At 32.4% G+C, this 14,838-nt stretch overlaps 1 long non-coding RNA gene across 2 annotated transcripts; it reads right to left on the bottom strand.

Annotated features, from left to right (window-relative positions):
- Window positions 1-3,127: 3,127 nt before the first annotated feature.
- Window positions 3,128-10,150, bottom strand: LOC143052114 (uncharacterized). Of its 2 annotated transcripts, none has more exons than XR_012970989.1 (3): window positions 9,669-10,150; window positions 5,158-5,298; window positions 3,128-4,215 (listed from the first exon to the last, which is right to left on the bottom strand). It is a non-coding gene; the product is annotated as an uncharacterized LOC143052114 (long non-coding RNA). The 2 variants fall into 2 exon arrangements; XR_012970990.1 differs by lacking the exon at window positions 9,669-10,150 and adding an exon at window positions 9,549-9,572.
- Window positions 10,151-14,838: the final 4,688 nt, after the last annotated feature.

Genomic DNA, 14,838 nt, shown 5'->3' with positions numbered 1-14,838 from the left:
GCTGCAAGATTTGGTTATCCGACATTGATTTTTACATATATCCATATGGGTCAATCAATTTTTCCCAAATTAAGTTAATAGGGGGGTAGGGGGGTCAGTGAAAAAACTATTTGAATTAAGTTTTTTATCCTTCATTGAACTTTTGATGTCGTCCCTAAAGTAGAACACCCAATTGCAGGATATTATTAAATAACTTAACTTAACTTCGGTTGATTTATATAATATTAAATAACTTAACTTAACTTAACTTCGGTTGATTTATATAATATTAAATAACTTAACTTAACTTAACTTAACTTACAATTTCTAAAACACAAGAGGTCATAGTTTTTGTATTTTCCCTCATGTTTTACTTTCCTTATACCGGTAAAACTGAAGAAAATTATTGACTTTTGTCTCTCTAGTGTCGTAAAATTTTAAGTTTCTGGTCGGTATTCAGCATTAGTCCGGGGAACAAATGATTTTACACTTGCCCAAATACCAAAACATTCAGATATTTCTACGTCTTTTGCTGTTTTAATTGACAAATTCGGGATAGAACTGACAATCTTATGAATGTTTACATTAATGTAATATATATATATTTTAAATAATATAAAAAACATACAGGAACAAATTTATTGTCAAATTTTAGAAAGACACCTTATTATTACTAAACAAACAACCCAATAATTAACAAAAATAAAAAATTTAAAAAGTTGGATAAATGGGAAGACATCGTTATATATTTTAGTATCATTTCAGTTATTCTGTATAATCCCTGACGTTTTTTCTAGTGATTATACATAATCCCTGAAAATTGTAGTGATTATATATAATCCCTAAACTAACCAGTGATTATACATAATCCCTGAAAATTTTAGGGATTCTACATAATCCTTGATTATACAAATTCACTGTAACATATACAAATATGTGAACATTACCAAACCTGACCATTTTGCATTTCGCGGGCAGTACGTGAATTAAGCATGCAGTCTCCGAATTTGGGGATATTTTGGCTTTTTCTGAGGAAAAAAAGATTGTTTCAAAGACAAAGGAAGTACAAAACACTACATGTATACGTCATATCACAAATATATCCGACTTTGTATGGTTTTGGAGGAGTAACATTACATTATACATCTTACCATTTATATTATTCAATAACATTTTATAAAACAAACCATCTCGCCATATTATGCATGAGTAGATAATTTTATAGCTATTGTTGTGAAATATTTTTAAAACTGACTGTGAGTTCAATGATGCATTTTGCAATGAATAGAAATAAGAAGATGTGGTATGAGAGCCAATGAGAAATCTCTCCATCCAATTCATAATTTGTAAGAGTAAACACTCATAGGTCAAAGTACGACCTGCAACACGTAGCTTTTGCTAAACCCAAATAGCAACCTATAAAGAGCCTCAAAATTTGTTTTATCATATTTTCGCCACAGCCGCAAATTTCTCCAATTAGCTCCTGTATTAATTGATCTTTAAATTATCTCCCTCTGAACTGTTTAAAACGTTGATTTTGTTAAATTGCATTGTCTCATTTTTCCTATTAATTGCACTCTCGCTAGCGATGGACACATATTTGAGCCGGGTTTATAGTTTAAAGAAGCAGATCGGAATCAGTTATGACGTAGACAGTAATCATTCTAATCGTAATCATGTTCATTGACCATAAGGACGATGAAAGCACATCATATAATGACGTTTCGACATCATATAATGAAGTTAACCAAACCACATACTATAAGATTACAAGCACATAATATAATGACACAACCACATCAAATAAAGATATTTGCACACAATATAATGGTAACTGCACATCATATAATGATATGTACACATCATATAAGTATATTGGCACATGACACAAGTATATTTGCACATCATATAAGGATCGTTGTACATAATATAAGTACGTTTGCTCATCATATAAGAATGTTTGCACATCATATAAGTACATTCGCACATCATATAAGTACATATGCACATCATATAAGAATATTTGCACATCATATAAGTATACATGCACATCATATAAGTATATATGTACATCATATAAGTATACATGCACATCATATAATGATGTTTGCACATCAAATAATGATGTTTGTACATCATATAAGGATGTTTGCACATCATGTAAGTACATTCGCACATCATATAAGTACATATGCACATCATATAAGAATATTTGCACATCATATAAGTATACATGCACATCATATAAGTATATATGTACATCATATAAGTATACATGCACATCATATAATGATGTTTGCACATCAAATAATGATGTTTGTACATCATATAAGGATGTTTGCACATCATGTAAGTACATTCGCACATCATATAAGTACATATGCACATCATATAAGTATATTTGTACATCATATAAGTATATAAGCACATCATATAAGTATTATATATGTACATCATATAAGTATACCTGCACATCATATAATGATGTTTGCACATCATATAATGATGTTTGCACATCAAATAATGATGTTTGTACATCATATAAGGATGTTTGCACATCATGTAAGGATATTTGCACATCATATAATGACAATTGCACATCATATAAAGGTAAATGCACATCATATAAAGAAAATGGTCATAACAAGACAGTGTTGGCGTTCCATAAAAAAGGCTTAACTCATCAGATGGACAACAAATACAAGTGGACGTGGCCAAGTACTTTTTAAGTGTAGTTCTTGAGTAAAATGTGACGAATATTCGTCAAGTTATAGCTATCATGATACAAGTATTCTGTAAACAGGAAGTTGTTGAGTGATGAATCTGAAAACGCACCACACTGACTTATATAAACCTTAAAACCATGCAAATCTTATGATGCAGTCCCTCAAAAGATGGGACAAAAATTTTGATGCGACGGACAAAAGGATTGACGGACAGACAGAGTTATGAGTTTACATCCACTTTTTCAGAGCGGGGGTATACATATCTATTCGGGGCAATTTTTTACTAATTACTCTATTCATGCTAGTGGAAGTGGTATTTAATATTGACATTGTCTAACCAACATGACATCTGTCTTAAGATCTATAACTTTAATTCATGTCAAATGATGAAAAAAAATAATAGAAAAATGAAAAATAAAACATTTACAAAAACTGAGTTCTTTTAATAAATAATTACAGTAGAGCACTATACATTTACACTAAACCTGGTGTTTAGCTCCTTCACACTATTGTATACACATCTTTTGAGCAATATTTTACACGTTTTGGTCTAAACATGTATCAGTTGTAAACATGTTAAGTTTGAAATGTGTTTAATATCGTGTTTAGCTCAATTATCATTCCTATTCAAACTCTAAAAATAGCATTTGTTGAAATTGAAGACATGTTTATATTTGATGTGATTACTGAGACGTGTGTTAAGATATTAAACAAAATCCTAAACATATACAGAACTAAACATGGAATACAAGTGTATATTTTCTAAACACGATTTTTAAGCATAATTAATGTATCATCCCTGAACTTGTTTGTCATATTGGAGTCTTCATTAAGCAGTCTTTAGAACTGAGGGGGTCAGACCCATGTCAGACAAGCTCAGGATTGTGTTTTATACATCAATTTATAATTTGAACTCTTAAAATATGTTCTATTATATTGTATTGTATTTCATTGTATTGCATTGTATTTTAAATGTATAATTGTTTTTTTTATTGCTTGACCCTTATGGGTGTAATTTTGCAATAAAGATATATTATTTGTTTTTTAACTGACGATTTAAGACGTTTTGGTGTTCAATTTTGAAAACATTACCCAGAATCTATTTGATTTTGAAACGGCGCATTAGTACGCCAACACAACGAAAGATGATTTGGTACAGCTTGCATGAGAAAATAACATATCAAAAGTTTATGCTTTAGATGACCTTCATTAAAAGCCAATATTCGTCTGTTTCTGTATTAATTGCTGTGAATTCAATTGTTCTGGAAGATGTGCTGCCATTGCGACATCAGAAAAAAAGTCCCTTTCTTAAGTCATTGGTTCCTGTTCTGACGTTATCGTGTGTGCTGCCTGTACATGACGATTAATAAAATCATTAAAATGAAACAAAATATTCCACCGAGTCCACTTAATATAATGGAATAAGGAACTTCCATGTTTATGTTTGTTTTTGTTGCCACAACAATTACTCCAGTAAGCCACCGCCAAACTGCCACCCCGGTTGCTCCTCCTAAAAAAAGAATATTCTGACAAATTTACAAAAATAGAGAAAAATGGCTAAAGCAGTAAAGAATATAGAAATGAAAGACCCCATATCCAGACCATTTTCATCAAGGGGGGGCGAGCAATGTGTCATAAAGTTTCAGTCTTGTTTACGATTTACGATGTATTGAATAAAATTACACCGACGTATATTAATACGCACGATACTATTGGTGCTATTCAGCATTACACGACGTTCCCAATAAAACGACGATTCATATATATATATATATATATATAATTTGAAGCCTTATGTTAACTTTCAATATTTTAAGGTTGGTCAGGGTCCTATATTTTTTTGTTTTCATTGATTGCAATTGATAAAATAGTATCATTTTATCAGGCAAAATAATTAAGAAAATCCATTTTATAAAGCAATTAACACATTTTGTACATAAATCAGGCTGTTAGTTTTCTCGTTTGAATTGTTACACATAATAAGTAAATATATGGTTTGCAACTGACCCCCTACGGATCCATAGAGGGTTAGTAAAAATCATAGGGGTTGAACCCGAGGTACGATAATTGTCATTTTGGAGTCTTTATATAGCAGACTATGAGGTATGGGTTTTGCTCATTGTTCAGGCCCTACGGTGTCCTAAATTAAATGTTAACTTCTATGCTATGAAAATAACAGGTAAAAAAAGAGAATAATAGATTTAAAAATTTAAAACATAAAAAAAAATAAACCCGAAAACATATATAATCTTTATACCTACATGTATGTTATCTAAAATAAAATAACTCATTCCGACACATTTAAAACGACTTTTTGCAAATACAAGTGCATTGATGTAAATTTAAATTTAAATGAATGTTTGGGGCATGGTCGGTTGTTGTCTCTTTGACACATTCCCCTTTTCCATTCTCAATTTCATATAAAACAATGAAAAATCGAAACTGATCATACCTGCAATCGCGCTTGTTATAATTGGCGCCAGTAACATAGATGGTGCTCTGTCTCTGTTGTACACTAACGTAAGTATCAGCGATAGTATACATAGCACAACTCCAATGATGATCTCGATCTGATATTCTATTAAATTCCAGCCTGAAAGAGGAAAAAACATTATATTCCTATACTTCCGCTTCCGGTTATGATTATTCTAATAAATCTCAATCTGAAAAAAAGAACAAAAAGACCATTCATCTTATATAATTTAATAAACGTGTAATGTGTATACATAGTAGTATGACACCAGTGGCGGATCCAGAAATTTTTATAAGTGGCGGCCCACTGACTACCTAAGAGGGGGCCCGCTTCGGTCATGCTTCAGTAACTCCCTATATAATCTACTAATTTTTTTCGAAAAAAGGGGGCGGTACTATTCTGCCCCCCCCCCCTTAAATCCGTCTCTGGACACATGATACACGACTTGCATATAACGCTACAAATGGACATAACTCAAAAACGACAAAAAGTGAAGCGTACTTGTTCTAAGTTTTGTTGTAATAAGCACTGTGTATAAGTTTCATGGCATTTGATTACAGTCAGGATTCTACATCTTTAAAATAATCTCACCATTACGCCACTCAATTTTAACAATCGTAAAAATGGAACCCATTGTAGGGATAACGCGCTGCCAATCTTGAAACCCGATAAATATATCCACATAGCACCATTTTGGTCCTTATATGCCAGTTGTATTTTAAAAGACAAATGTAACTACAAGCTATTGCCCGTATTGAGTATCATTCAATGTACTTTTCTAAATAATGTCAACTTAAAACTTATTGTCTGATCGGTTGTCAAGTGGAATTTTCGAAAGTTTAAAACCATTTCAAAAAGATCAAATTAAATATTTCGTGGAAGGGCAGCCTTAAAATTTTCAGAGGTTGAAGACTAGTAACTAGATGATAACACACCCACACACACACACTTATGAAAATTTCGAGATCCGCAACTGCGAATGTATGAAAGGAGTTTACAGAATAATTAATTAAGAAAAAGTGAAAAAATGCTGAAATATGGAACAGAAAATTATGTGCAAACTGAAAGTATAAAGGGAATAACTTTGGAAAATAAAAGATTTATATAATACAATAATACACACAGAAGGAATGAGGTTACATAATCAGCTTTAGGTTTAAAGATATAGGAAAAAAACATTTACACATTTTTTGGTCCTTTTTATACATGTTAAAGTCAGATGTCTTATGATTATCACTTCCTTTTGTTGGGATTAGGATTGAACTTGTAAATATAAAACATTGTAATTACGTTAGTGACACTTTTCAATTTGTCCCGATATGGAGTGTACACGGATTCCACTGTACCCTCGAGGGGTGATCCGTAAACGGAGGAATCTACGTACATACATACGTTATGGTCATGTCTCACGACAGGTTACATTTATTCATATATTAAGTGAAGTACCTGTCAATTGTTCCTGGTGATCCTTTTAAGGGAGTTCTCTTCTCAGTTTCAAAATATTAAGCTTTTCAAAACACTAGTTTATAATCATGTTGATAAAGGCATCAAAAGAGCAAAAAAATAAATAGGTCAATGGAAATTTTGGCGGGAAAATATTCTCTCTTGACTTTTTATAGCTTTATCCATTTATCATTATACAAGTTTAAGTTCTCAAAAACTAATAAAAAATAATTAAAATTTTATAAGACTTTTACAGATGGCTTATAATTATACATGTGTTAGATATATAAAAAGAAAAATGGGGCTTAATGGACAAATTGTTTTAAGCCTTTCAAATGGTTAAAACCAGAGGACTCCTAAAATCTGACCAGTGGCGGATCCAGAAATTTTCATAAGTGGGGGCCCACTGACTGACCTAAGAGGGGGCCCGCTCCAGTCACGCTTCAGTGATTCCCTATATAAGCAACCAAATTTTTTCCAAAGAAAGGGGGGACAGGCCCCCTGCCCCCCCCCCCCCCTAAATCCACCTCTGCTGACAAAAATTTCGAAAGATGACAAGCGAACATTCTTAAGTGCAGTACCTATCAATGTTTCACGGTGTTTTTTTTTAAGGTAGTAAATTAAAACAGTTGTAGAGTAACCACATGATGTATCATTTACTCCGGAAAGATATCCCTACTACAGATCAGATAACTTATCAAAGAAATATGCCTCACAGTGGGTCACTGACAGATCAGTACCTTAAAATAACATGCCAAGAAATTGCCTCCGTTGAAATTCTGCAAATACCCATGGAGCAAATTACATGGATGATTAAAAGGTAAAAACACAAAAATACTGAACTCCGAGGAAAATTCGAAAAGGAAAATCAAAAATCAAAAGGCAAAATCAAAAGTCCAAACACATCAAACGAATGGATAACAACTGTCATATTCCTGACTTGGTACAGGCATTTTCTAATGTAGAAAATGGTGGATTGAACCTGGTTTTATAGCTAGCTAAACCTCTCACTTGTATGACAGTCGCATCAAATTCCATTACATTGTCAACGATGCATGAACAAAACAAACATACTCAAAGAGTAAAAATGTCAAAAATAGGGGTACAACAGTCAATATTGTGTTATCATCTTAATATCACTACATAAACAACAAATGTAACAAAGTAGCACAAAAAGGCATACATCAAATTTAACATTCTCATTTTGCTTTTCTTATACGGCTGAATTTATCTATGTAAAGTCTACCCATAAATGAAAGAAGGTTTTCATTACTGGTGTAAAATTGCGCGTTTGAAATTCGCACAGGTAGACATAAAAATAATTTTGTCGTATGACGGCATACATAAATGCAGACTCACGTAAAGTAGATATAACAAAAACCAGATTTAACAGTAAAAGTAATAATAATAAATAAAATAATGGTGTGGTTCAAAGTATGACGGGATACATAAGTACAGTTTCACGTCAAATGTATATCATAAAAAACAGACTAAACAGAAAAAGTAGTCTTATTGAATAAAATAGTTTAGTCATTCATAGTATGTCAAGATCCTTAAGTAAAAGTAATATCAATAAATGAAATAATTTTGCCGTTCAAAGTATGTGGTTTTACGTAACCACAGAGTCACTTCAAATGAATATCTAAAAAAGACATATAAAAGAATACTATAATACGTAATTAAGATGATAACAAACGTCAGTACGCAAAATCTATACTTCAAGACCATCTTGTATTATTTGTGAAGTTGATACGGAATATTTATCAACAAGTTCTGGGTATCTTCCGATGAACTTTTTTAGAAAAAGGACGCGACGTTCTTTGACATACCCCTGGTTCATCAATTTTCTGCTCAGACACTGGTGACGTTTTACAAAGTCTGAATAGGAGCTGCAAGCTCTTGAATACCTAATAAGTTGGGAAATGTATATTCCATATGCAGGTTAAGTTGGTATATTACTACTAAGGTGGGGGAAATTGATAATTTCAAAATTAAAATCGTCTCGTTTGTCATAGATTCTGGTACTGAGATGACTGTGTATGTCAAATTCGAGGTATAAGTCTAAAAATGAGGCAGAGGAAGCCGTGTCTGTGGTCTCTTTAATTTCTAGTTCTGGTGGGTATATTAATGGAATCCAATCAGAAAAGTTCGGATTGTTAATGGAAAGAACATCATCAATATATCTGAAAGTGAAATTAAATAACCTGGCTTCTTTGATCTTCTTGTTTTTGACAAGTGTCTGAAGGAACTCCGATTCATATGAAAATAAGAAGAGGTCGGCAAGGAGAGGCGCACAGTTCGTTCCCATAGGAATGCCGACAATTTGTTGAAAAAGTCTACCTCCAAATTCAACAAATATGTTGTCAATAAGAAACTCCAGCATACTGATCACTTGTTCCTCTGTGTAGTATGTTTTACCCTTTTGTTCCTTATTAACAAAATATGCCTTATGGTATCCCAAAGTGATAAATTTATAGCGTATGCTACCATTTTTATGATGAAAAGCATTGTGAATTATTTCTTTTAGACGGGTTTTCAATTTCACATGGGGAATGGTTGTATACAAGGTTGAAAAATCAAAAGTTTTAATAGAACTAATTTCAGAAAAAGACCGAGATTTAAAATTATCCAGAAGTTCTTTAGAGTTTTTCAGAATCCACATATGGTTAATACCACTACGTGAGTAAACAGTTTCACAGTATATCTGACCATTTGGTATATTGCCGTATTCTAAACGACACGTACATGAAGGTCGTAAATTAATTTGTTGAATGAAATCAATCTTTAACTATACTAATGGGTGCCGTAGGAGGTCGACCGGAATTTTTAGCGAGGATTTCTTGGCATGACTAACTTACACAGGAAAGTATCTTAACTACATAACAATTCCAGGAAAAATACTCCCCTGACAAAGTGCCGAAACATACCTAGCCTATCCATATAAGATATCCTTCCGACATCAAATATCTAACTTATACCAAGGTAAGTATCTTAACTACATAACAAATCTAGGAAAAAGACTCTTCCGATAAAGTACGCTAACATACCTAGCCTATCCATATAAGATATCCCGCCGTCATCAGGGATAGAGCCGTATCCTATAGTCATTGAGTAATCCTCTCCAACGATAAGAAGGTAAAAAAATCCCATATGAAAAGTGACTACAACTGAACTATCATGATCACTCATGTCGAGGAACCTCGATGAATCGAACACCATCCATCCCGGTGAAAATGCTCCAGCTACTAGAAACAACAGAGCAATTACTCCGAACGCAACCGGGCAAAGTTTCTTCATTGTCTGTGAGTTTATAATCCGAGAATAACAAATGTTGTATAATGATTAAAATTTATAACACAGCACTTGTAAACTTATTTTGATTCAACTTTTGATGACATTTTTTTTCAATCTGTTAATTGTGTGTACTGCATAGTAAATGCATAGCTCAGTATTTGACAATCCGTTCCTAAGAAGTGCTTAATTGAATCAGATATGTTAATGGTGCGCTACAATGTACAATACTTATCATTTTTACTAATCATGTGTATTTCTATGGCTATAACATACACATGCTAAAAATAGTAATTACACGTTACAAAATGTACAGCTGTTCAAGGTATAGAAGCTACCATTTGTTTCTTAGGGGTGTGTAGAAACTTTCAAATTGGTTTAATCAGAATACTAATTGATTTAGTTTATATAATGTATGCCAGGCAAACGAAATGTTTGCCTTCAATTTGTTGCTAATCTTATAGTGCGTTTACACAATAACTATTTTCGCCTATATTGGTTCCAGATATTTTATTTCGAATAAATGACAGAACCCGACAATATTTATAATCACACACCCCTTGTTTTTGGTAAAATAAATAATCTTTACATTAAGAATAATATGCCTTTGTGCAGATAAGTCTTTCAAATAAAAAAAGAGAAAAGAAGCCTTGCTAATTTCCCCTGTTTAATATGAGTTGGATATAGTGGTTATTCTTTAAAAAAAAAACAAAAAAACACCTATTATGAAATTAATTTAACATGTTTAATATTCCAGAAGATGATTTTTAAATTAAAATTTTCTGTAACCAGATTAATTCTTTCATCTGTACATCATTCATTTATGTTGTGGATATTGCATTATCTTCTTCTATAATTTATTCTAATAAGTTATTCTGCATAATTATCTATTTTCAATTTTCTCTATACTTTATATTTTATTAACGTGCTCATTTTTCTCATCAATTATTTTAATTTGTCATTGTTCTCCTTATACGAAATGTTTTGCTTTCAATTTGTTGCTAATTTTAAAGTGCGTTTACACAATAACTATTGTCGCCTATATTGGTTCCAGATTTGTTTATTTCGAATAACTGACAGAAAAGGGGGGGGGGGTATAAAACAATAAATCTAGGGAGCAAAAATATTTCCAATTGATTTGATGTTCCTTAAGATTTTTCGTTTTATTTGCATTAAATGTATAAAAAATAATACAAGGTTGAGTTAAGACTAGATAACATTGGCCCCAAAATTTAAGAATAAATAAATTTACGAGCAAACAAAGTAAGAAAACAATATAATTAAATGCTAAAATATAAAGACTATGAAGAATTATGGCGTGCTATAATATAAAGAATACATAACAGTGGCGGATCCAGAATGATCCTTACAGGCGGATAACTGACATAAGGAGGGGGTCTCCAGTCATGCTTCAGTGATTCCCTATATAATTAACCAAATTTTCCCAACAAAAGTGGGCGGGGGGAGGGCCCTACAGGCCTCCCTTCCCCTGGATCCGGCTTTGCAGAATAATTACGAAAATAAACGAGGAATAGAGAAACTGAAAGAATGTTTTCAAGACGGTGTACTATGGTTAGTAAAACGCAACCTTTTCATGACGAATTACTTCATCTGTTTGTAATGAACTGTTTCACACGGTATCTTCGCGACTCGAAACTATTTCAGTTATCTCGCTTTTATCAAGTACTATATGTCAAATAAAATACTAGTATTCAGCGAATATGATTTAAATATATAAATTAACTGTATTCTTCACGCTTTACCAAAGGTTAATATAATGGTAATTCAAAAACATTACAAGAGATATGTTAAAGAGCATATTGTTTTCAAGCAGTTTGCTATTCAAATTTCTTTTGCAAAAATCAAAAAAAAGTATATTTGTGTTTGGAAAGAATTAAAGCGATATTAGTCAAATATTCATAAGAGGGTACTTATATTTTAAGCAAACAGCTTCTACTTTTCGCATGAAATTAATGATTATTGCTTGTTGAACGTCCAGTGGAAAATACTTCATGTACATTTAAGAACATAACAAATTAACCATTCCAACGGTAGGAGGTTGTTCAGGGTAGGTTGATGGGAATGAAGGACGGGGTATTTATAATTCCACAGGACAATGGGGGAATGGTTGGATAGGGGTAACACGTTTTGGTTTGCAAGCCGCTATTTACGGACCAATCAACGAGTTGTGTGAATGGTTCTTACAGAAACCGCAATATTCAAGCGCCCTTAGCGGTGCATGTATTTTCAGTCCCGATTCCGCCTCGATGCTGTTCAGTATGTACACATCCCTCACAGCCAAACAGATGCCCAAACTTTGAGTGATATTGTCAGAACAGGTGTGACCATATTTTTGTATACCCTAGTCAAAATTTGGGATGACCAATCTATATAAGTTAAGTACATGGAAAAAATGAATATTGTTGGTTTCAATACGCACTTCATCCGAACAGTAAAAACAAGTTCAATATAGGCGACGATCTAAAAGAGCAAAAAGATTATATCGATCTTCAATGAGATAACAAATTTTCAATATTTAAACGCAGAATAATAAAATTATTCTTTACCCGTGTATAATTTGTATCACAGTTAATCATTAAACTATTTCTGGTATATTAACATCTTTTGTTTATGTTTCATTGTCCAATTTGGATGTTAAATGTCATGGGTCATAGTCAGTGCCATCATCAAATTGTGATATTGTTGAACTGATCGTATCTCAGTTGAGTGGTATTGTTCGACTGATTGTATCTACCTATTTTGGTATTGTTTAACCAACGCCTTATTTGTGTGAAAAATTTTATTCGGATATACGATATGTTCTTCTCATATATATATATATATATATATATATATATATATATATATATATATATATATATATATATATATATATATATATATATATATATATATATATATATATATATATATATATATATATATATATATATATATATATATATATATATATATATATATATATATATATATATAGGTTGCTAAGGTAGACATTCAGCTTGTTATACATCTGGATATTACATGTAACTATTGTGAATGATAGTTAATTGCATGGGGGAATTCAGTAAAAAGGTAAAAGTTTTAATTTTTAATCTTGAATAAATTAGAACTGCATTTTAAAACTGGTATAAAAAAGACGATGTGGTAAGATTGCCGATGAGACGAGACCAAAATGACAGAGAAATTAACAACTATATGTCACCGTATAGCCTTCAACAATGAGAAAAGCACATAACGCATTGTCAGCAATTAAAGGCCAAGAATTAACAAAATGCAAAACAATTCAAATGAGAAAACTATCGGACTAATTTATGTTCAAAATAGTGTATTAAAAATAAAAATGTAAAATGTAACACATCAACAAACGACAACCAATGAATTGCAGACTCCTGACTTTGGAAAAACATATACATTCAGAACATGTTTAATTTTTTTTATATCAATGCTAAGCTATTCAAATTAGACAGCTTACCTGCTGAACTGTTCAACATTTTGTTTGCAGACGGTGAACCAATTGTAAAAATCACATAAGAAAAAGTCGCGAAAAATGAGAGGGAGATCAAAGTAATTGTATTCTTGTAAAATGTATTTGGACTATTATTATAATAATATCACAAAGTTTAAATGGTATTGGAATTAACATATATTTCAGATAAAAATGACGCAGTTCGAAAAGTTCTGCAAGCCATGTTCAAGAAGTGGGAGATCATCCGTTGCTGTAAAACACTGTCATGACTGTGAAGAAACATTATGTTCCGATTGCTTCCAAGTCCATGATACGTTTAAACCTCTTCTCACTCACCGCATCACTGATCTTGGTGGAACTAGCGCACATGCTCTTATGAGGAGTAAATTCTGTACAGAACATCCGGGTTCCAAAATGGAATTTTACTGCACCGCACATGCGTGTCTTTGCTGCAAGTCATGCATAGGAGACGGACATAGCAGTTGTGGCAAAGTAAAACCGATCGATGTGGCTTCAAAAGGCGTGAAAAAATCCGCAGAATTTGAAGACTTTGTTAAATCAATTGCTTTCATGAAGAAAACGGTATACAAGCTAAAAGAGAAAACGCACCAAAACGAAGAAGAACTTCGTGACAACAAGGCTAAAATCATAAAAAGGATTCGAAAATTCAAATTAAACGTTCTCAAACACATTGATAGGATTGAAATAGAATTGATGACGGAAGTTGATTCAGTGTTTTCATCTATTATATCAAATGTTGAGAATGAGGTATATATAATTGATCAACAAGCAGAGCATATTAATGAAATGTGCAATCAGTACGAGTATCTTGAAAAGAACGGATCAGAAAGCGATTTATTCGTAGTTCTAAATTCTAATGCGAAAAATATTGCGAAAAATCTAGAGGATCTCAAAGTAGCTTTAAGGTCACGTGCACAAACGGAAGTGTCGTTTCGAAAGTCAAATTTGATATCTGAAATTAACTCACTTGGAACAATAACTGTTGATTCTATAAATGAGGAAGGTTTTTATATAAACGAAACCGGTTTTACAGCCGACACTGTTAGCAAGCGCCGTCAAAATTACGTGCCTACGAGATTTAAGTTAGATAAAACATTTATGGTGAGTGAAAACAATGCTGAGATTGAGATTACCGGGATTGGAGTTACACGAAATGACCGTTTAATTCTCTGTAATAAGCTTAGTGCCAAGTTGATGATTTATTCTAGTAAAATACAGTATCTCTCCGAACTAGCACTAACAGGTAAACCATGGGATATAACCGTCCTACCGGATTCGGACGAAGCATGGGTTTCTATCCCGGAAAGAAGTTGTATTCAGCATGTAGATGCGGACTCCATGAATGTCGACCCACCAATAAAAATTCCTAAGTGTTATGGAATAACTTTGGTAGAAGATAATATTGCATTGGGTCGATG

Source organism: Mytilus galloprovincialis, chromosome 11 (genome assembly GCF_965363235.1).
Source record: "Mytilus galloprovincialis chromosome 11, xbMytGall1.hap1.1, whole genome shotgun sequence".
NCBI lineage: Eukaryota > Metazoa > Mollusca > Bivalvia > Mytilida > Mytilidae > Mytilus > Mytilus galloprovincialis.
The sequence above is the reverse complement of the archived record's forward strand: the minus strand, read 5'-3'. Positions and strand labels throughout refer to the sequence as shown.